Source organism: Pseudorca crassidens, chromosome 14 (assembly GCF_039906515.1).
Source record: "Pseudorca crassidens isolate mPseCra1 chromosome 14, mPseCra1.hap1, whole genome shotgun sequence".
Classification (NCBI taxonomy): domain Eukaryota; kingdom Metazoa; phylum Chordata; class Mammalia; order Artiodactyla; family Delphinidae; genus Pseudorca; species Pseudorca crassidens.
In genome coordinates this window covers 41,332,427-41,353,421 of record NC_090309.1, presented here as the reverse complement: position 1 = coordinate 41,353,421, position 20,995 = coordinate 41,332,427, and the positions used below count along the sequence as shown (strand labels likewise).

Below are 20,995 nucleotides of genomic sequence, written 5' to 3'. Positions count from 1 at the left end.
ATATTTTAAAATGTAGGCTCATCTTCGTAGACACATAGAATCAAACAATACATGGAAGGAAGGTAGGAAGGTAGGAAGACGAAGGAAAGAAGGAAGGAAGGGAGAGGGAGGGAGGAAGACTCTGTTCCATACTCTCAACTGACAAATCAACTTGCCATGAAAATGTCTCTTATAGAACCATCAAGATAGACAATAAGAACTTGTAGGTTTTTCCCCCCCAAATGATATTGTTCTTTGCCTCTCAGATGAATGTTTAAGGACCAATTATTAATGTTAAGTAAGATAAAACCCGTACTTCTAAAATCCATGTCTACCCAGTAACTCAGTAGGGTGGTCAGAAGTCTCTCAGGAAAAATTATGCAAGAGTGTAAGTTATGTCCTTTCAGATAAATGTTTCCTTGTGATTCTTCTTCCCCACCACCGTCACCCCCCAACTGTCTGACCTCTGACTGCTGATGTTAGAGCAAAGAGCCAGAAGCAGAAGGGAGGGAGCTGGGGAAAAGAACCCAAAACAAAAATGGTAGAAAATGCCTTCCTATCATGAAAACATTCAAACTTTAAGTGCTTAGTCATTTGTATGATGGAAAGGAACACAAACTGAAATCTCAATCTCAAATATATCAAACTACCCGAGCCAATTTCTTTTTCCAACTTCAACTTAATTCTAGGCTCATTTTTCTAATATGCTGCACATCAAAGTGATTGCAAGTTATTTGACTGTGAACTTGCCTCCATAGACTATTCTAAAATTTATTCTATTGAGGTGTTTTGAAACTGAAGGGTTTTTTTTTTTTTTCAATCTAAAGTCCTTAAGGTTTGAGAAAGATTTAAAAATTATACACTCTAGTAATGGCTTAAACATTGCCACCTATAGCTGAGATTAGGTTTTCTAAAAATCGTGTGCAAAATAACACTCATACCTCTAGGAAAAAATAGCAAAAATTTCCCCTGCAGATTCTTATTGGTCAATATGTGAACAAAGCAATAATATTTAGTAAATAACAACAATTATGGGACACAGTATTTACTGAGCCAGACACTTCACACACATTATCTCATTTAATTCTCAGAGCTTCCTTATGAGATTGGTGTTACTGTGCTTTGTAAATAAGAAACAAAATGTCAGATGCATTAATAATTTGCACATAGCTATAAATAATGGGGTTGTCATTCAGATCCAGCTCTACCAGACTCTGGAATTCATGCTCTTAAACACTATCTTCTCCTGCCTCTCCCAATTAATAGGCTTGCAGTCCCTGTTCAAACAATCAGCATGAACACTTGCCCCATCTTTACTGCCGAATCAAATGGGAATTTAACCAGTAAATCCCAAACCTCAGTTTTCCTAGCAAAAGCCTTTAGGAAACAGTTCAGCTCTTGGCTGTCCCTTTCTTCCCAGGGTCCTCAAAGGCACAGATCAGCCCTGCTAGCTGATACAGGGACATCCCGATGCTGCATATATCTTCTAGGGTAGAACAAGAGTCCCTTCTTGGCTCTGGGCTCTGCACTGGAGTCTCTCAGGGGTTAATCCATGCCATCCCAAAGTTCAGTGAAGGGACAATCAGAACTGAACAGCAGGGATTTCAGAATGTTAATCACCGGCTGTCCTCCGATTGGCCCCGCACAAATGCAGGGTACAGTAAATTGTCCTTGTCAGCTCAGCTCACATGATGATATGCTTTATTTCTAGACATGCCTTGAATCTGGCCTCTGAATTTATGTTCAGAAAATAAACACTTCCAGACGGCAATAAAGCATTCAGTTGTGGCTGACAATTGCACAGCCTCAGACCCACCAAAGCTCTTTTCTTGGGAGGTTTTAAGAGTTTGAGTAGTCCAGGTTCCCAAAGTGTATCTCCTCCACTTACCAGCCTGGCACACAAGTATGCTGTTACAACCAGAATGCCCACTTCATTCCTGTTCCTCCTTTTTTCTCTCCCATCCCTACTCTCTTTTTTTCCCTCCACTTTCACCTTTAGCATTTTTCACAGCAAGGACTTTTAACAGGGCTCCATTCAGGCAAAACTTTCTTTTTTGCCAAGTCGCCAAATGAGGAGGAAGTTACTTGGCCTCTTTTATCCCTGTCATATACCAAGATAGATTATGACCAGAGAATATTACCACGCTTCCCAAAATTTAGGTAGTCGTTTACCACGTTCATGATTTTTGTGGAGATCTGAGTATTTTTTGTATTATTATTTACTCTATCACAAAAATACTTCAAATCAACTCCCATTTCATTGCTTCATTTTGTTCTAAGGAATAAATCAGGGATTTGAGGGCTATACATATGTTTTCCAATATACCTAAACATAAATAGACCACTATTACATTATTTTAAATTCGTCAGAGTACTCCCTTAAAATCATTATCCACACTACCATGGACCATGCATGGCATATACTTGGAGAAACACAGTTACAGAACAACATAATGATCCCAAGGAAGATCAAAACAATATAAATAAATAAACTGCAATAGTAATAAAGATATCAAAGTTTCAGACATGAGTTTCTTTCATACAAGCTAAATTAAACAGCTGTTTCATTTTCACCTGAGATGGCCAATGGGACAACTTGTATTTAGGTGATTAGCTAATTAGATTGTGTGTTCCGCTCTCCGGGTGTTGCTAATAAACAGCCAGCCTGCAGTGTTTGTTTGCACCTTACGGTTTTTATGGTCACACTCTAACTCTACCTTGGTATCCTTGTATGGCATCTCTTTGCAACGTGAGGCTGCTGAGACCTTGGCAAAACTAATGGAAGAGGACCAACCTCTGAAAGAGGCAATAGGCAGGATAATGCCAAAGGGAAAAGAATGGGGTCTTAGTGCAGATTCTAGATTTCAGAGATTGAGCTGGGATATACACGTCCCTTTTAATTTACAGAAAGGAAATTCAGTGATTTCTTCCATTTCTAGGTGAAACGCTATAGAAGAATACAGAGCCATGGTCAATAATTTAAACAGTGTGTGGGCAGATAATACATTGGAACAAATGTTAGCAGTTCAGCTACTAGTACACAGTTTCACTGAACCAGAGGAGCTACTTCCCACCAGGGCTTCTCTCTTTTATTGTAGTGACACTCCATACTCTCCCTTCTTCAGGAGAGGACTGTGGAAACCCATCAGAAACTATTCTTAGAACTTTCTCATATTCTGTATCAAGATACTATGAAATCATTCCAGCTCACAAGTAGAACAATTTTAGTATAAATATTGAATTGGGATCTTACCTGAAAGAAATGGTTGGGACTCATAAGCCTACAATGCAATTTTCTCTTCCCTGTCTCTGATTTTATTTAATGTCTTTAATCTAATACCACTTACTTCAAGTTTTAACTAAACTTCTCATTTCACAAAGCTTTAGAAGATTTTGTGCTTTGTCAGTCTGACCTCCCTGGTCATTGCTGTCCATAAGCAAAGATCTTCTAACTAAGATATCAGGAGAATTTGAGGTCATAGAAAATGAACTTTAAGTTAGAAAGGTTAAGAGGAATGCTAATATAAGCTGCAAACAGTGACAACTATCCAAACGAATTAGAATAGGAGCCAGAAGAATTTTATTTTATTATTCTTTAGTTATTTAGTTAACATACTGAGTACCAACCACATATCACATACTAGGGATACAACAGTGCACAAGACAGAATAAGTCCCCACCCTCCTGGAGATTATGTCCCGAATGAAGGAGAAAGACAAAGAAATTACCAAAAACAACAAAAAGAAATAACAATTGGAAAATCATATAAAGTAGAAAATAAAAGGAATATAAATAGCGTCATTAAAAATTCTTCCCTAAGGAAGTCTAAGACCTAAAGGCAATGGAGCAACCCATATAAAGAATATTCTACACAGGGGCAATTTGTGTAAAGACCATGAGCAGAAAATAGACTGCCAGATTCGTGGAACTGAGGTGAGACCTGGGTGGCTGTAGGGTAGGGACAGCAGAGTGGCACAAGTGAAATGAAGGGTCAGAAGGACCAGACCCTTGTAGGTCCTTGGCAGCTGTGGGAATGACTTTAGATTTTCTTTTCCACATGTAGTGACAGTCATTGAAGGATTTTAATCAAGAGACAAACTTTACAATTTGAATGTTAAGAAAATTACAGTGGCTGCCTCATGGAAGGTGGGTGAGTGGGGCGAGGGCAGAAGGTGGAAGGTGTGTTGGAGGCTATTGCTATATTCCAGATGAGAGATGATGGTGGCCAGGCGAATGTGATGGCGTGGAAAAGACAGAAAAGTGATTCTAGTGGTAGAGGTAGACTTGATAAATTTGCTGAAGGGTGAAATGTGAGGACTTTGAGGAAAACAGAGGAATCAAAGATAATTTCTAAATTTGTAACTTGAACCACTGAAAGCATACTTGCATTTGTTGACATGTGGAAGGCTGAGAGGAAGTAGGTGAGGGAAACAACAGGCTGAATCCAAAGTTTAATTTTGAACAAGTCATCGTTGTGTCAACTGTGAGCCACCTAAGCTGTGATCTTAGGAAGCTGGGTGAGTGAGCCCAGAGCTCACTCGGAAAATTCAAGCCAAAGCCTAACTCTAAAGTCCATGCTCTTTTCACTCCACTATGAACCCAGTAAAATGAGATCTTCTGAGAACACTTATTGCTTCCAACATTAATTTGACAATTAAACATAAAATTGCTTATAATTCATCTTTTGGAATCCTGTCATATTGCTGCATGTATTCTTACATAACTCTTTGTAGGCTCATGTGTTAAATCCTTGCTTATGTTTTACTTTCCCTAAAGGAAGTAAGAAAAAAGCCTTAAACTTCTGTGTCTGCCCTAGAGTACCTAGAACAGTATATTCCACATGTAAATAGCCAATAAATGGGTAGTTTGATAAATCTCACCAGATTGGCAAATTGCATTTAATATTAAGTTATATCCCATAATGCCTTGCCTGTTAATAATATTTAAAAGTCTTTTATTTATTTATTTATTTATTTATTTGTGGTACGCGGGCCTCTCACTGCTGTGGCCTCTCCCGTTGCGGAGCACAGGCTCCGGACGCGCAGGCTCAGCGGCCATGGCTCACGGGCCCAGCCGCTCCGCGGCATGTGGGATCTTCCCGGACCGGGGCACAAACCCGTGTCCCCTGCATCGGCAGACGGACTCTCAACCACTGCGCCACCAGGGAAGCCCTAAAAGTCTTTTTTATTTTTAAAAAAAAAAAAAAAAAGGAGAAATCTTTGGGAAATAATTTATTTGCACTTTTGAAAAATGGTGGCCATGGGCTGAGATTCAAACAGAGGCTCTAGAATATTAAGTCAGGATAATATGTAGGTTGCATCTTCATAATAGCTTTAACTATTTTTATTTTCACCGAATAATAAGAGTTTGATTCTTTCTGGTATCTTTAAAAAAAACCAAAACTCATTGAATTCTAGGAGCATCAGATTGGAAACTGGTTAAAACAAAGAATGCTGAGAGAAATCACTAGTTATCAACTCAGAAATTAGTTGATGGCCTCTGGATCAAAGCGACACTGGCGTTCCATAAGTTTATTAACAACATGAAAGCTGGGGGGAATAGCAGGGAGGCAAATTTATCAAAACCACGTAACTGGGCTTCCCTGGTGGTGCAGTGGTTGAGAGTCCACCTGTTGATGCAGGGGACACGGGTTCGTGCCCCGGTCTGGGAAGATCCCACATGCTGTGGAGCGGCTGGGCCTGTGAGCCATGGCCACTGAGCCTGCGCGTGCGGAGCCTGTGCTCCGCAATGGGAGAGGCCACAACAGTGAGAGGCCCGTGTACGGCAAACAAAAAAAAACAAAAAAAACAAAAAACCACATAATTATTCATACACTAAGCATAGATGTATTCAAGAATAAGGAGTGAGAAGAACTTCAGAAAGACCAAAGGCAGTTAAGTAATCAAGCTTCACAATGGCGAATGGAATTGAGTGTAGCAAGTTCAAGGTAAGACCCAGTGGAGGAAGCAATTCAAACTACTCATACACAGTACACTAATGGCTTCTGAATTACCCACAGCCTCTCAAGAAAGAAATTGAGACGCCACTATCAATACCTCAAAAATATGTTGACTTGATGTACAGGAGAAGATTAAAAAAATAAATAGGATGTTGGGTTGTACTAAGAAGGAAATTGAGGACAATGTGAAAAATAATACATCTTTGTTATATATTAAAACATCTTAATAGCCATTCAGGAAATACAGAATTAAAAAGTCACCTTTAATGTTGCCTCTAGTTAGGAAGACTTCATGTTTTTCAAAAGATAAAAGGGAAACATGGGGGGAAATCTAAGAACAGTAAAACCATCCAAAAAATTGTTAGAATGCCATACTGAAAACACAAGAGATTTAATGTCTTCAGCAAAGGAAACAAAACAGTAAGTGAGAAAAGATTGTGAATGGGAAGAAGAAAGCCAGTGTGGAATTTTCATTGTTTTCTAAGTATATGTGGATGTGCAAGTATGCTGGCATGAAAAGATGTGACATGGTGAATGGATTTTTACAATGGGTCTTATTTAGACAGACTCGAAGCTGAGGTGGAGATCAGAACACACACATAGCCTTACATGACACTCCTGATTCAAGCTTTGTAAACCATTGTAATGTCTTTGTTATGTGTTCTAAAAAGAAAGGGCAGTTTTAGTTACAGAATATTTATAACCATTAAGATCCTACTGGAATGCTTGACAGGAAATATTTTTGCATCTAGAAATGATGAAAAAAATCTATGAGCAATTTGTAACAGAAGTAGAGTTAGTGTCATAAGGTTATTTTTTATCAGTTGGGCTGCCACTGCAACTATCTGAATCCGGTAAGGCCTAGAAAATTTGTAACTATTAACATTAATAGGTGTTCATTCAGGATTGAAGGGAAGAAACATGATGTATCAGATTAGAGTCATGGAAAGAAAGAGTCCACTCTCAAACTTAGAATTTCAGTAGAGTTTTTGAAAGGAGTTATTTGAAATTTGTGTTAAGGAAACCAAGAAGGATAGGGTAGTATCATGGGCCTGGTAACAGCAGTTTCTCTCCTACCCCTTGGCCCAAAGGGACTAGGGGAAGGAGCTGATGTCAGAACCTAGAAAGGGTAGCACTGTGGAAAGCAACCCTTGATAGCAGGCAGTTCTTCATCAGTGGAACACAGCCACACAGAGCAACCTGGCGGAGAGAGGGGACTGGGGAAAAAGTACCCCAACATTTCTCTTCTTCCAGTGCATCCCACTGGCTCAGAGCTCAAAAGAAACCATTTACAATGTTTATAAAAGTCAGGCTTCCATGGGCTTCCCTGGTGGCACAGTGGTTGAGAGTCCGCCTGTTGATGCAGGGGACATGGTTGGTGCCCCAGTCCAGGAAGATGCCACATGCCGCGGAGTGGCTAGGCCCGTGAGCCATGGCCGCTGAGCCTGCGCGTCCGGAGCCTGTGCTCCGCGACGGGAGAGGCCACAACAGTGAGAGGCCCGCGTACCGCAAAACAAAACAAAACAAAACAAAATCAGTCTTCCATGATATAGAACAAGGAGAAGAAAAGTAGAGGGTGACTCTGGAAGGACAGCAAAGATGACCAGCACATGTCTTTGTCAATCTTTTTATCTCCAAGATTTAAGAGTATCTGACATATAGTAGATAATCAATGACACTTCAATGAATGAATGAATAAAAGATAAAAGCACTAAGTTGTATAACAGTGCAGAATACCCTGATAATTGGAAATGTGTGGACACTATATTTTTCATGATATCAACACTGTCCTTACAATAGGAGGAAACTAGTAGGGGTATGAAATAGGGTTTTTTCTCCAAGGGAGGCATTTAATATAGTTGAAATAAACGATTAGCAATTATCAAGAACCTAGATGTACAAACGGAACAGAAAACAAACAAACAAACAAAAATCTGGCTGAAGATCAAAGTCATTTGACTTAGTTCTTTAAAATAGCTATTTGCTATTAACGGAGCACCTCCTTATTCCATTTCTTCATGTGACTTAACGTTATAATAATTTGGAGTGAATCATTGGTTTGAAATGATTACTGCATAGAGGAAAACTCTGTAACTCTCAAGTGCTGATTGATGAAGTTGATGATATATTTTAAATGAAATGTATCTAGGTTGCTTCCTATTTTAGTGGAGTATTTTTAACAGTTTTATTCACCAAGTTTGAGAATATAAGTTTATTTGTAAAAATTTCCAAAGCTTGCAACACTAGGACTTCTCTCTCCCCAGAAAATAAGCCCCTTCGTTCAATCTACATTTCTGTCTTCTTCCGTCTCAATGCCTTTGGATCCTGTACGGTTGCTCAGCATTGAGGCTTTACATTTCCTAACAATGTTGCCTCTGAGTTGACACCCCTTCTCACCTTTGTTGTACCTGAAATGTCTCACCTGAAACACTTGAAGAGAAATTCTCTCAGGCACAGGGTGCACTTGCAGTGCAAAAATAAATACTAACATAACACTAGGCAATTTGGAACATATATTTTTATAGCAAACAAACGAGCCAACAACTGTGCTATTAGAACACTGGAGAAAGTGCTGTTTCATCTTGAGTTCAACAACTTCCTTCCTTGGCCCAATGGTCATTGCTCTTGATGATTTGAAAGGCAAGAGCCCTCTGTCTCCTCTGATTTCCCTTCAGAGTTTGTTTCTGTTTCCTTTACAGAGCTCCACGGGTCTGTTCTACTTTGTGTTTTCCTGTTTGTGCACTTTCTTTATGTCCATGAGTAGACTGTAAAGTCCTCTAAGCACAAAGATGGACCTCACCCATACTGTTGTCCCTGCAACACCAACAGTAGCACTTCCTTAGCACTGATAAATTTTAAAACTTGTGTAATCATCCCTTGATATCTCTGTCTGTCTGCCTGTCTCTCTCCCTCCTTCCCTCTCTCCTTTCTTATCTTTTGCTGGAAAGCTTAGTAGCTGCTACAACTGCAAACAGTCAATTCAGGAAAAAAAAATAGTAAAAAGTATTAATACAAGCTGTTTATAAAGCTTAAATCATTTGTCTGCTCCAAATCAGCTGCTAACTATAAATATTCCCAGGAAACCTCTTGCCGAACAAGGTCTGACTTGGAATCACAAAGAAATGAAGTCCATGAAGAATAAGGGGCTTGTGTCAGGGGGTCTAATAGAAGAAGCTGAACTTCCTGAAGTCACAAGCACAGGACCTGAGATTTTACAGAGAAGAAACCAAATGGGGAGGTGTTTTCTTGTTTTACTAAAGCTTCATAAAGGCAAGAATAATAAGGATGACAGTGACAACAGCAGCAACAGTGAACATTCATCGATCATTTACTATTTGCCACACTCTAAGTGCACACCTTATTCGCTCATTTATTCCTCACAACAACCTCTGACTTCTTTTTGTTATTACTGGCTATAAATCCAGCACCTATCACAGCACTCAGTAAATAGTTTTGAAAAAAAATGCTAAATTCACAGTGTTCTGTAAGTTTATCTTCACTAAGTAAATAGATATATAAATGGATTATTTAAATAATTTGAAATAACTGATCACCTAGAGATTGGGCGATGCCATTAAACACATGAAGTTTCTGATCATTTCTGTCACAAATAACATGCATTTTTGGCCAGGCCATTTCAGCTTTTTGGACTTTTAAGTTTCTCTCTTATAAAATCAGGAAATTACATTATTTCTAAGATATGTTCTAACTCAATACATGGTATGATTATGAGTTGATCCGAGTTAAACTTTTCAAGATGGGTTTTGAATTAACCTAACCTAGAGGCCCCATTAGGGACATTTTTCTTTGCAAAATCATTTATTTCCTATGCATTGATGTTCAATTATGGTCAGTGCAACTATTAGTAAAACTATCTTTACTATACTTCCCAGATCCAAATGAAGGATTCAGAGCTCTAGTGACATCACCTCTGTGGACGTCACAGAGCTAGAGTCGACTCATTACTTCTTTTCCAGAAACCTCCTGTCTCACCCTCAAGCAGTCCTGTGATCTACTCCCATAGGCTAATAGTTGAACATGTGCCTTACAGAAAAACAAGTTGGTTTCAGAACTTTCACACCAGCATGCCAGTCTGCTTCCCGTCTGCCTAAACTCTAAACCCTATGTATCCTTTTTTTCAACTCAAAGCACAGGGTATCAACATTTCAAATATTCATCAGACAATTCAACCATGAATGAGTGTGAGCCATTACTGGTCTAAAGCTGGTTTGAGACATCTGATGTGTAAGAAATACTGCCAAATGAGTCATGAACAACCATTCCTTCCCAGTCTCTAAACCATCTCTGTGTCAACCCAGAACAGCAGAGAGATCTGTGTCTGAGCCACATAAGGCCATCTTCCCTCCCTTCTACTTCTGAATTAAGATTTATATTGATTCTTCACTGTTGTAATTAAGAGAAATAAGACCCATCAGAACGTTTCTTTTACTAAATCAAATTACAGCAGAAATGCTGTCTGCTCCATTAACAAGCATACCTTAAAGACAAACTTGTAGATCTTAGGTCTTTTTTTTTTTGGAAAACTTTAGAGAGCATCTAGTCACACATTAAGGAGGTAAAAGAACGTGGCATAGAACTCAGTCTCTGGATTATGGAACCCTCATTCTGAAAGATGTTATCAATTGATAGATGTGGGTGAAAACGAACTAGCTATTCCCAAGTCATAGTTCCTTTTCCTTCTGGGCACCAGTTAAATTATATTTTCTGGCTTCCCTTGTGGTTGGGTGTGGCCAGTGGCGTGTGGGCAGAAGGGATTTGCCTCTTCTGTGTCCTACAGGATCCACACTTTTCCTTCCCTTGACTGCACTTGGACGCAGATGATTCAGCAGACAATTCTGCTACAGTTATCCGCTGTTATTCAAGAAAATAATCCTATGGTTAAATAAGATTAGGCAAGGCTAGGCCAAGCAAAATTAAAGAGTTTTCTTCCTTTGTATAATTTTAAAATTCAAATATAATAATGGTTGTCATGAGCCTCTAAGAAGACACTAAACCATTCAGAATTCTCCAAACTTATTTTGTCACAGAAATGTTTGTTTGTCTTTTTTGTTTTTTTCTTTTCTGAAAAACACCTATCATCTGTCAGGGAAATAGAGCTCAGAGTAAGAGTGGAATTAGCAGAGGCATAGGAATGAGGTAGAGGGAGGTTCGCTCTAATGCCCTTCAGTTAAACTAGGGGTCACATTCAGAATGCTTCAAAGGCAATAACAAATACAAACACAAATACATGCATTAAGGGTGGATTCCTAGCAAGTGCCATTTTTGAAGGAGTCTTTAGTGACTTCAATGCTGAAACCAGAATTAAGATTTCTCACCTAGTTTTTCGACAGAATAATAACTAACAATTCTCTTATTTTCATTCTGAGTGCTACATGACACCAATCTTGATATTGTAATAATTCCTGGGCACACCTGTCACTTCCTGTGTTCTACATATTGTTAGAAAGTACAGAGGTGCATGGTGTAGCGTGGTGTGCTGGGAAAAGTGATGAAACAGGAGACTGGGTAGCTGGACTTCACCCCGGCACATATGGGAAACCACCATAGCACTTAACTAGTCCATCACCACATCCTTGAAATGGGTTCTACGATCCACTTAGTGCTAATATGGAGCATCACACTATCAAATGTATATTCAGAACTTGAATCTTATCTTCCTGGACAAGATGCTAATTCCAGTATATCACGTTCATAAGGCAGAGTTTGAAAAAAACTGCCTTCATTTCACAACCACAGAGTAGACTGTACAGTATTAGACACGGTAATGCCAAAGCCTTATCAGCTACATTACTAACAAATCATTCACGTGAAGAAGTTAGTGTAGGAGCTCCTTTTGGACAGTCCATTGTTTGTGTGACCTCAGTGCCTAGCTGGATTGCCTATATTCATCAGGATGGAATTGCGTGATACTTCACACATAAATCCTCTTGTGTCTAAAATCCAAGTCTTTTCTTTCTTTTTCCTCTTCCTTACTTCTGAAGATTGCAAACTCTTTTGTTCAAACTACCACACTGGCTTCCTCAACCTGCCAGCCCTTCAGCTCCTCACTATAAACCATCAGAGAGGCAAGGTAATGATAGTGATGATGATAACAGCAACAACAAAAGCAACTATATCTATAGGACTCTTAAGATGTGCTAGACAGTACTCCATGTACTTTGCATATGCAGCATCAACTCACTGAATCCTCCCAACAATCTTACTAGGTTTATCATCCCATTTTTACAGTTAAGGAACCTGAGATAAAGTGATTTAGGGACTGTCCAAAGCTCTCACAGCCAATATGGAAAAGACCTGAGACAGAGGCTCACGTTTTGACAGACACAGACATATTTTCTGGCATCAGTATAGATTTTAATTTGGTTCTACCTTTTATAGCCCTTTGACCTTGGGCAAGATATTTGATTGTTCTGAATTTCAGCTTTTCCATCTGGAATGTGGAGAGAATAACCCAGGCTTTACGGGGTTTGTATCTTAGTTTGTTCTTAGTGAGAAATAAATAAGATATAGTCTACAGAACATGTGACATCAATTAAATACTCGGTAAATGATAGCTGCTATTACTAACTATGGTTTCCTAACAATCGGAAGCCATCCGATGAAAAGTTATAATGTTTGAGGAGAGTAGTAGGCAAAGCCTAGAGTGGGAAGAAGGAGGGAGGAGAGAGCATTCAATCCGAGGAAAAGCTGACTTTGCTCTCAAAATTGATTTGCACAGCTCCCAAGAAGCTGACAGCTGGATGCCCAAGTTCAGGATCCATGATGCCCCCTGGTGGTCGGGGGGGGGGTCCTCTGGACCTCGGGATTAAGAACAGCTTTATCTTATTGTATAGGTGGGTCTCCAGAGCTCCTTAGAGGAAGGGGCTAAAAGGGAAGCTGCCTCTCAGCAGGCAGCTGCCTGGGTGCCCTGCTTCTATTCAACACTAACTTTATTAAGATATCAGAGCCATAGCAGGTAGGTGGCTGCAGGGGAAACCGTGAGTGGGCAAAAAGGTGGGGGGAGGCAAGCGCTTAATAAAAGATATTTCTTTTCCTTTTTTTAATCTAAGTCTGGCAGGAACACCATTAAAAGGTGATTGAGAGTTGGTGATTTTTTTTTTTTTTTAAAGGAAAAGCACTTTCTCCTTCTAAAGAGAAAGAAAGATACCCATTTTCCTCAATTCACTTAGTGCACAGAATGTTTTCCTCTAGGTATTCATCCAATTAACTGGTCAGACAGCTGGAATCTGATACAGGGAATAAACAATTCTTCAAAGAGAAGCTACTCGGTGCTTTTCTTTGAGGAACTCTCTCCCCACAAACGTACCCCTCCTCACTCCCTCTTTCCTTTTTTCCCCTTGTTCCCTATAATCCCAGGTCTGGCCTGGATGTCACAGCTTCAGAACTGAGAACTGTCATCTGTGGTCTGCCACTCTCCCCACCCTGCCAGGAATGACACTTTAGTTCTGTGTTAATTGCCCTACTGCAGCTCGGCTATCAGCCAGGGCCTGTCTCAGATTTACTGATTGCAGACGTGAGTGGAGTGAGTGAGCAAGCATGCAGGGGTCGGGGCTCTGAGGGACCAAGTTCAAGGGCACTGAATGGTACAGACGCATAAACAAGGGAATGGTATGTAAGCAATAAAGACATAAAGGTTAGAATCAGGGCTAGCAGTACAATAAACAGCTGTGATAACCCAGTTTGTTTATAGATAAAGAATTTACAGTAAAATCCACAAGTTGCAGCCTACATTTAACACTTTAAGAGACATATAACTTCTTTACATCTTTGCTAGCTCCATCATCGCACTCTGCAAACATCTGTGGCCATCTCAGGGCTTTTTCTCCCCTTTCTTTCCAACATTAGAAGTGTACAGTCATCACAACATCCAGAAATAGAGGCCAAATCCAAAATCTCAGTGTTTGGTAGCAGCAGCTACAAATTCCACAAGACAGCTACTTCTAGCTGCTACTGCTCTGGTGTCCCGTTAAAAATCTCTATTTTTCAAGCTGCAAACTGTTCTTTTGCACTCCATTCTTCCTAATTTTATTTTAATATACATAAGTAGAGTAAGTAAAATTTCATTAGAATGCCTATAAATTTGACTCTACGTATGCTGTGCTAACTCTTTTTAAAAATAGATTTCAGAATATAACCCAGCATTTGGTGAAATCACCGTGGCCTGTGCTTCTTAACTGTCGTAGGAGGCCCCCATCAGAAGTACAATATATTGTACTGTAACTATTGATCCAAATGGCTACATTTCTAAAGCAGAAAACGATTGCGTAGTGAGAACAGTGCAGAGGGGCCGTAAAATGCCCTCCAGTATATAAAGACATAAAGATTAAAGTCACCCTGTAGATTCCCTTTAACTCCTCCAAACCTACTGGGTAATGTGTTCTTTTAGGATAAGTCAGAAACGTGGTACAAATTAACATGACAGGGGTGGCGTTCATAAATAACAATGCTTCACAGCATTGTCCAGACCAGACCAAGTTCATTTTGCTTTAAAGACATGGGAAGACTGTTAATTAAAACCCCAGATGTCAAAAAAGGAACATCTGAGTATCTTGAAGGCAAACAACACCCCCCAAATTTGTCAGACAGAACACGTATTCTGGATAAGGAACTGAGACATCAGTACACAGGATGCCCTACAGTGTTAATACCAACAGTTTTCGAGGCTATGGTTAGTCTTCAATTTCTATAAAGTTAGAATGTTTTCCGAAGGACAGGTGGAATCTGATGAATGAGATTTTAAATTGTGCTTTGCTGAAGGGTGCTTCTTGTTTAACCACTTCTTGTCTCTGCCTCCTACTACAGTAAGCCTCCAACTTACTATAGTAAGTTGTCACTTAGTTTTTAAACAAACCATATTTAAATACTACCCTACACAGTTTGGTTTATAAGAACTACTACCAATTAGTATGTAAGTTACTGTGTGATAGGAAAGGGTCTTTCTGGCTTTGATTCAGTTTCATGCTAGAAAGAGCACAAAGGATGTCCACATTTTAAAATAGCCTCAGAACATGGATGACTGAGCCAAGACTTGCATTAAACATATTGAAGTTTAGGGGTATTATTTATTATCATTTTAATTAATAAACCAGCTTGTTTTCACCAATGTTCCCTTGTGTGTTGAAATTCCAGTTTGTGTCAAAAGGAATCCATACATTGATTGTACATACAAAGATCTGAATGAAGAACGTTAATGACTCCGTGGTGCCCACGGTACCAGTCTTGGCCTTAAAAGTAGCAAGTAGAATTGCCATTTATATTTCAAAAGATTCCAAGACCGTGTGAAGGTGTGTGATCTGCAGAGGAAAATGTTACACCGAGCTGGAGGTACCCTGTGTTCTCCCGCCCCCATCATTCACCTCTGAGCAGATGGTCAGGGTGAAGCAGGCTGGGATGATAGCTGGCAGGGTTGGATTCTCTCCGCAGACCTGTGGCAGAAAGAAGCATGGCTGGAGGGAGCTTCCCAGGCCACAGGAAAACCACCAGTGCCTAGAGCTAGCCCTGAAACGATTTTGGCACTTAGAAGAAATGAAGAACTCTAGGAGGAAAAACAGACAGATGAGAGAGATGAGAGCTCAAGAGAAGAAGGGAGGGAAGCAAAATGGGAAAGAGGGAGAGAAGCAGGCAGCATTTCACTCCTTCTCCCTCATGGTAGTTGCACAAGAACAAATCCCATTCTCCTTTGAAATGTACTACCGCATGCTGTGATTATTTAGGTGTTCACTAGATTCTCTGATCAACACAAACAAACAGCTAAAGACATGTGTACCAGTTATGCATTTGAGTACTGGACGAACCCTGCTCTGAAAAGCTCTCTGGGGGGCACCAAAGAATCTGCATTTAGTAGCACACCAGTATTCCTCCTTCCCTCCTTTCTGGCATCAGTCAGAGCCATTGTGAAGACTTGGGACCTGGGATGTAACCGTACAGCTGAGAACTTTACAGCTGAGATGTAACCATATAGCTGAGAACTTTACAGCTGAGGTTTGAAAATAATGCTTCTCTGACCCAGTGAGTAGTGTATTACCGCAGAAGTTTGTATTCTATTAAGAGTTAATAAATGACCAAGATCTGGACTAATCCCCTGCCAGGGTTAATTTTCATTACAGGTTCCTGCTATTTTCCCAATGCCTTTTGCTCTGCCCTTCTTGCTACATATGGAAAACCTATATCAAGATGGTTGTCATGGCAATGAAAAGATTTGCATGTGTCTTATCTACTATTTAAATACCTTCTTATGGTTTGTAACTACTATAATACATCCCTCCAGCTCCGCTCATCACTAATTTAGAGCTAGCTTAGTGTATCCGAGGTCACCGATACCATCTGAAGCATGTTGTCTAGACAACTCTGAAGCCACTGACCACGGGGGTAATTGCTTTATGCAAATAAAAAAGGTGTAGTAGAGATACGTGCCATGGCCAGCCCTGAAATCTAAATGGATAGCTGTGATCGTGTCCCTTCTGAGGACATTTGCTTCAGGACCGGGAAAATACAAAAGAACTTTTAGTTCTTTTCTCATGCTCAGTGCTTTTCTTCTTTGTCTCCTTCCTTGCCAAACTCTACTAATTTCAGAAGTTGAATCACCACTTCAAGGTTTTGATTATAAGTACATGCAATATAAAATTTTGTAGAGAGCTTGTCTTGAAGTAAAAATTGCAAGTCTGATAAGATTCTCATGTATTTGTCCAAGATTCTCAAGGTTCTCTTCTTCATTTTTCCCACCTTGTAAGTCCCACTTCTTTTTCCTTAGCACAATTTCTTGTCGTTTGGCAAACTAAGTAAATACAATCTTTATTATAAAAAGCATAGCTCACATTAGTAGTAAAATACCATTGAATAAATAATAATCTTCTGCAGGGACAATACAAAAACCAAAAGGAGACCCTACCTATATACCCCCCTATAAACAGCACAGTGCACTGGATGTGAGACCAACTTATACACATTTGATCTTGTCCCTTCAAGGATGTGGCTCTTTTAAGCATCTTTGGATAAAACCTACTTTTACAGGTTTCCTAAGAACTGCTCATTAACATTCTTCTAGTAAATTGTGGTTTGGAGCTTGTAGAGATTAAAAAAAAAACCAACTTATCAAGAGTCTAGTAGTTTGATAATGCAACAATTTTCCATTTGCTTTTGAATTCTGTGCCATACTCACAAGCAAAGAATTCTTAAAGATAATTTATATCATTATTTGTAGGCTTAGGTAATGTTACCCTGCTCTTGGAGTAGCACATTAAGGACCATTTTACCGTGACAATAAAGTGAGACTGTGTTTACATATTGGACTACAATCACTATTTGGCTAATCTGTAAAGGGTAGATTTTTCTATTGCATTTCAATAGCTCATCTACTTCAAACTGTTGTGAACTTTCTAAAGATGTGTTTTCATTTATAATAGCAGATCTTGCAGTGTGGTAATCTGGAATTGAAGTTTCAGTGACAGATTCATTCAGCTAGCACTTTGCATGAGGCATTACAGCAAACATTATTTTTTTTATAAAAAAAATATAAAAGTGACAAAACCTTCCAAAGATAATTTCTGCAATTTAGTAAACTAAGGATTTCAAGTCAGGCATCAGTTTCCGGGTGTTTTTCATAATGGATTTCACAGCAGATGACCTGACAGGCAATCTCATGATCTGAGCAGTGCTTTGCGGCATATATACTAACTGCCATCAGAAGCGCTGGGAGCCGCCCTTCCTTTCACATGACATGCCTGCAAGTCGAGCACTGCAAATGTCCAGAGGTCCAGACTGACCCCTTCACCTCCCGTCTGGGAAACATTCCTGCTCTGAGCCACTCATTCTTGACAACAAACAGAGCAGGGCCATGGTGCTTGTTTTCAAAGGCCAGCAGAAGCAGGGATGAATGAAGCATATCTGGCACAACAATGGCTGGCAAAGGACTGAGGATCAAATTGCAAACTCTGTGCCCTAGAAGGGGAGAGTGGAAAAGAGAAGAAAGAGGAAGAAGAAAGGGAGGAAGAGGAAGATAATAGTGCCAGATAAAGCAACCCTACTTTTATTTCCTCTTATTTGCTTGCCTTTTCTCCTCCAGCTTTACTGCCTTACCCATGTCTACCCCACCCATCACAAATATATTATATCATATACAAGTATATGATATATGTAGCACCCTGCTCAAATTAATAGTTTAATTAAAAAACGCCAATTTCTGTAGCAGTTTCAAAGTATGGCTATTGTTACATGATATCACAGCAATAAATGTGAATACCCAGTTCCTCCTCCAAACACAATTATTTCTTTGTATTTCCTTACATTTTAGAATATATTCCATTCGTTGTATTGCAATCTTGAGGTTTTATTCTTAGGTCTCCCATGACCCAGCAGTATCTGGGACCATGTAAAGGTTGGACACTTTCTCTTAAACTAGAACTGTTTATATTTATCTATTGTTGAATGAATGAATCCATTTCTGTGTCATGGGTAGACGCAGGTCACTTCCACGCCCGCAAAATAAAACAGAATTGACAAAGCTGAAAAACACACTTTTACCTAAAAGTATACGGTCGTATATGGTATTGGTAAAGTTTTTCTTTTTCCAAAGAGTCCACTTCACTGTGAAATCTTTAGCTAGTGGGTAATAATATTTATCAAATAGAACAAGCCAATATGCTGTTGATTTGCTTCACGAGAATGGCCTGGAATGTCAGGAAAAAATGTACCAGTGAAGGATTCAGAAGAACAAGACTGTTGTTCTAGCCTTGGCACGTCCTAATATCCCTCTGATCTCTAACTTTTTATCAAATAGAAATAGCCTATTTGCAGCTGGACAGGTCACTTATACTCTCTTGACCTCAGTCTCCTCACTTGTATATGGAAGTGCTTTAAAAATGGTAAAATACCATATTAAATACATGGTAATAGCCATCAAAACAGTTCATCACCATAACTACCCTCGTAGACCACTCAGGTACCAGGTTGACATTTACATGGCTGCAAAATACAAATAAATAAAAAGAAAAACATGACTGATTTTATGACTATCTAGTCACAACATTTAAATAGGGAGATATTCCCATTAATAGTAGTTCTAGAAATAGACAAATAAATATATAAATAACCCAAGGCAATAAGTAAGAATAGGAAACATCAAGTTCAAAACCAGAGTTAATTAATGGGTTTTTTTCCCAAAGAAATCATTCAGAATTGATAGAGGGAGTCATAAACTCAGCTACATTTTTCAAAACTTTTTTAGGAGAAGACCTTCAAGATGGCGGAAGAGTGAGACGTGGAGATCACCTTCCTCCCCACAAATACATAAGAAATACATCTACACGTGGAACAACTACAGAACACCTACGGAACACTGGCAGAAGACCTCAGACTTCCCAAAAGGCAAGAAACTCTCCATGTACATGGGCAGGGCAAAAGAAAAAACAGAGACAAAAGAATAGGGACAGGACCTGCACCTCAGGGAGGCAGCTGTGAAGGAGGAAAAGTTTCCACACACTAGGAAGCCCCTTCACTGGCAGAGGCAGGGGGTGGCAGGGGGGAAGCATCGGAGCCACGGAGGAGAGCGCAGCAACAGGGGTGCAGAGGGCAAAGCAGAGAGATTCCCACACTGAGTATCAGTGCCGACGGCACTCAACAGCCCAAGAGGCTTGTCTGCTCACCCACCGGGGTGGGCGGGGGCTGGGAGCTGAGGCTCGGGCTTTGGAGGTCTGATCGCAGGGAGAGGACTGGGGTTGGCTGCGTGAACACAGCCTGAAGGGGGCTAGTGCGCCACAGCTAGCTGGGAGGGAGTCCGGGAAAAAGTCTGGAGCTGCTGAAGAGACAAGAGACTTTTTCTTGCCTCTCTGTTTCCTGATGAACGAGGAGAGGGGATTAAGAGCGCCGCTTAAATGAGCTCCAGAGACAGGCGTGAGCTGTGGCTATCAATGCGGACCCCAGAGACGGGCATGAGACGCTAAGGCTGCTGCTGCCGCCACCAAGAAGCCTGTGTGTGAGCACAGGTCACTATCCACACCTCCCCTCCTGGGAGCCTGTGCAGCCCGCCACTGCCAGGGTCCCGTGATCCAGGGACAACTCCCCCGGGAGAACGCACGGCGTGCCTCAGGCTGGTGCAACGTCACGCTGGCCTCTGCTGCCGCAGACTCGACCCGCATTCTGTACCCCTCCTTCCCCCCGCCTGAGTGAGCCAGAGCCCCCTAGTCAGCTGCTCCTTTAACCCTGTCCTGTCTGAACCCCGGGAGCTGTGAGAACAAAGAAGAGAAGGGGAAATCTCTCCCAGCAGCCTCAGGAGCAGAGGATTAAATCTCCACAATCAACCTGATGTACGCTGCATCTGTGGAATACCTGAATAGACAACAAATCATCACAAAATTGAGACAGTGAATTTTGGGAGCAACTGTAGACTTCGGGTTTGCTTTCTGCATCTAATTTGTTTTTGGTCTTATGTTTATCTTAGCTTAGTATCTAGAGTTTAGTATCATTGGTAGAGTTGTTTATTGATTTGCTTGCTCTTCCTTTTTTATATATACATTTTTTCCTTTTTCTCTTTTGTGACTGTGTATGTGTATGCTTCTTTGTGTAATTTTGTCTGTACAGCTTTGCTTTACCATTTGTCCTAGGGTTCTGTCTGTCCATTTTTTTTTTTTTTTTTAGTATAGCTTTTAGCGCTTGTAATCATTGGTGGATTTGTTTTTTGGTTTGATTGCTCTCTTCATTCTTTCTCTCTTTCTTTCCTTTTTTAAATTACTTTTTACAATTTATAATAATTTAAGAATTTTTAAAATTTTAATAACTTTATTTTATTTTTTCTTTCTTTCATTCTTTTTTCTACCTTTTCTTCTGAGCCGTGTGGCTGACAGAGTCTTTGTGCTCCAGCCGGGTGTCACACCTGTGCCTCTGAGGTGGGAGAGCCAAGATCAGGACACTGGTCCATCAAAGATATCCCGACTACACGTAACATCAAACGGCGAAAGCTCTCCCAGAGATCTCTGTCTCAATGCCAAGACCAAACTCCACTCAATGACCAGCAAGCTACAGTGCTGGACACCCTATGCCAAA

The 20,995-nt window shown here is 40.2% G+C and overlaps 1 long non-coding RNA gene across 3 annotated transcripts in view; it reads right to left on the bottom strand.

The window, feature by feature from the left end:
* Nucleotides 1-20,995, bottom strand: part of LOC137205656 (uncharacterized) — a 734,230-nt gene that overhangs the window by 516,758 nt on the left and 196,477 nt on the right. The window contains exon 4 of one of the 3 annotated variants that reach the window (XR_010934239.1): nucleotides 15,370-15,384. The exons of the other annotated variants lie outside the window; for them this stretch is intronic. This is a non-coding gene — a long non-coding RNA (uncharacterized lncRNA). Of the gene's footprint in view, nucleotides 1-15,369; nucleotides 15,385-20,995 lie in introns of those variants that run through there. 3 annotated transcript variants of the gene reach the window in all.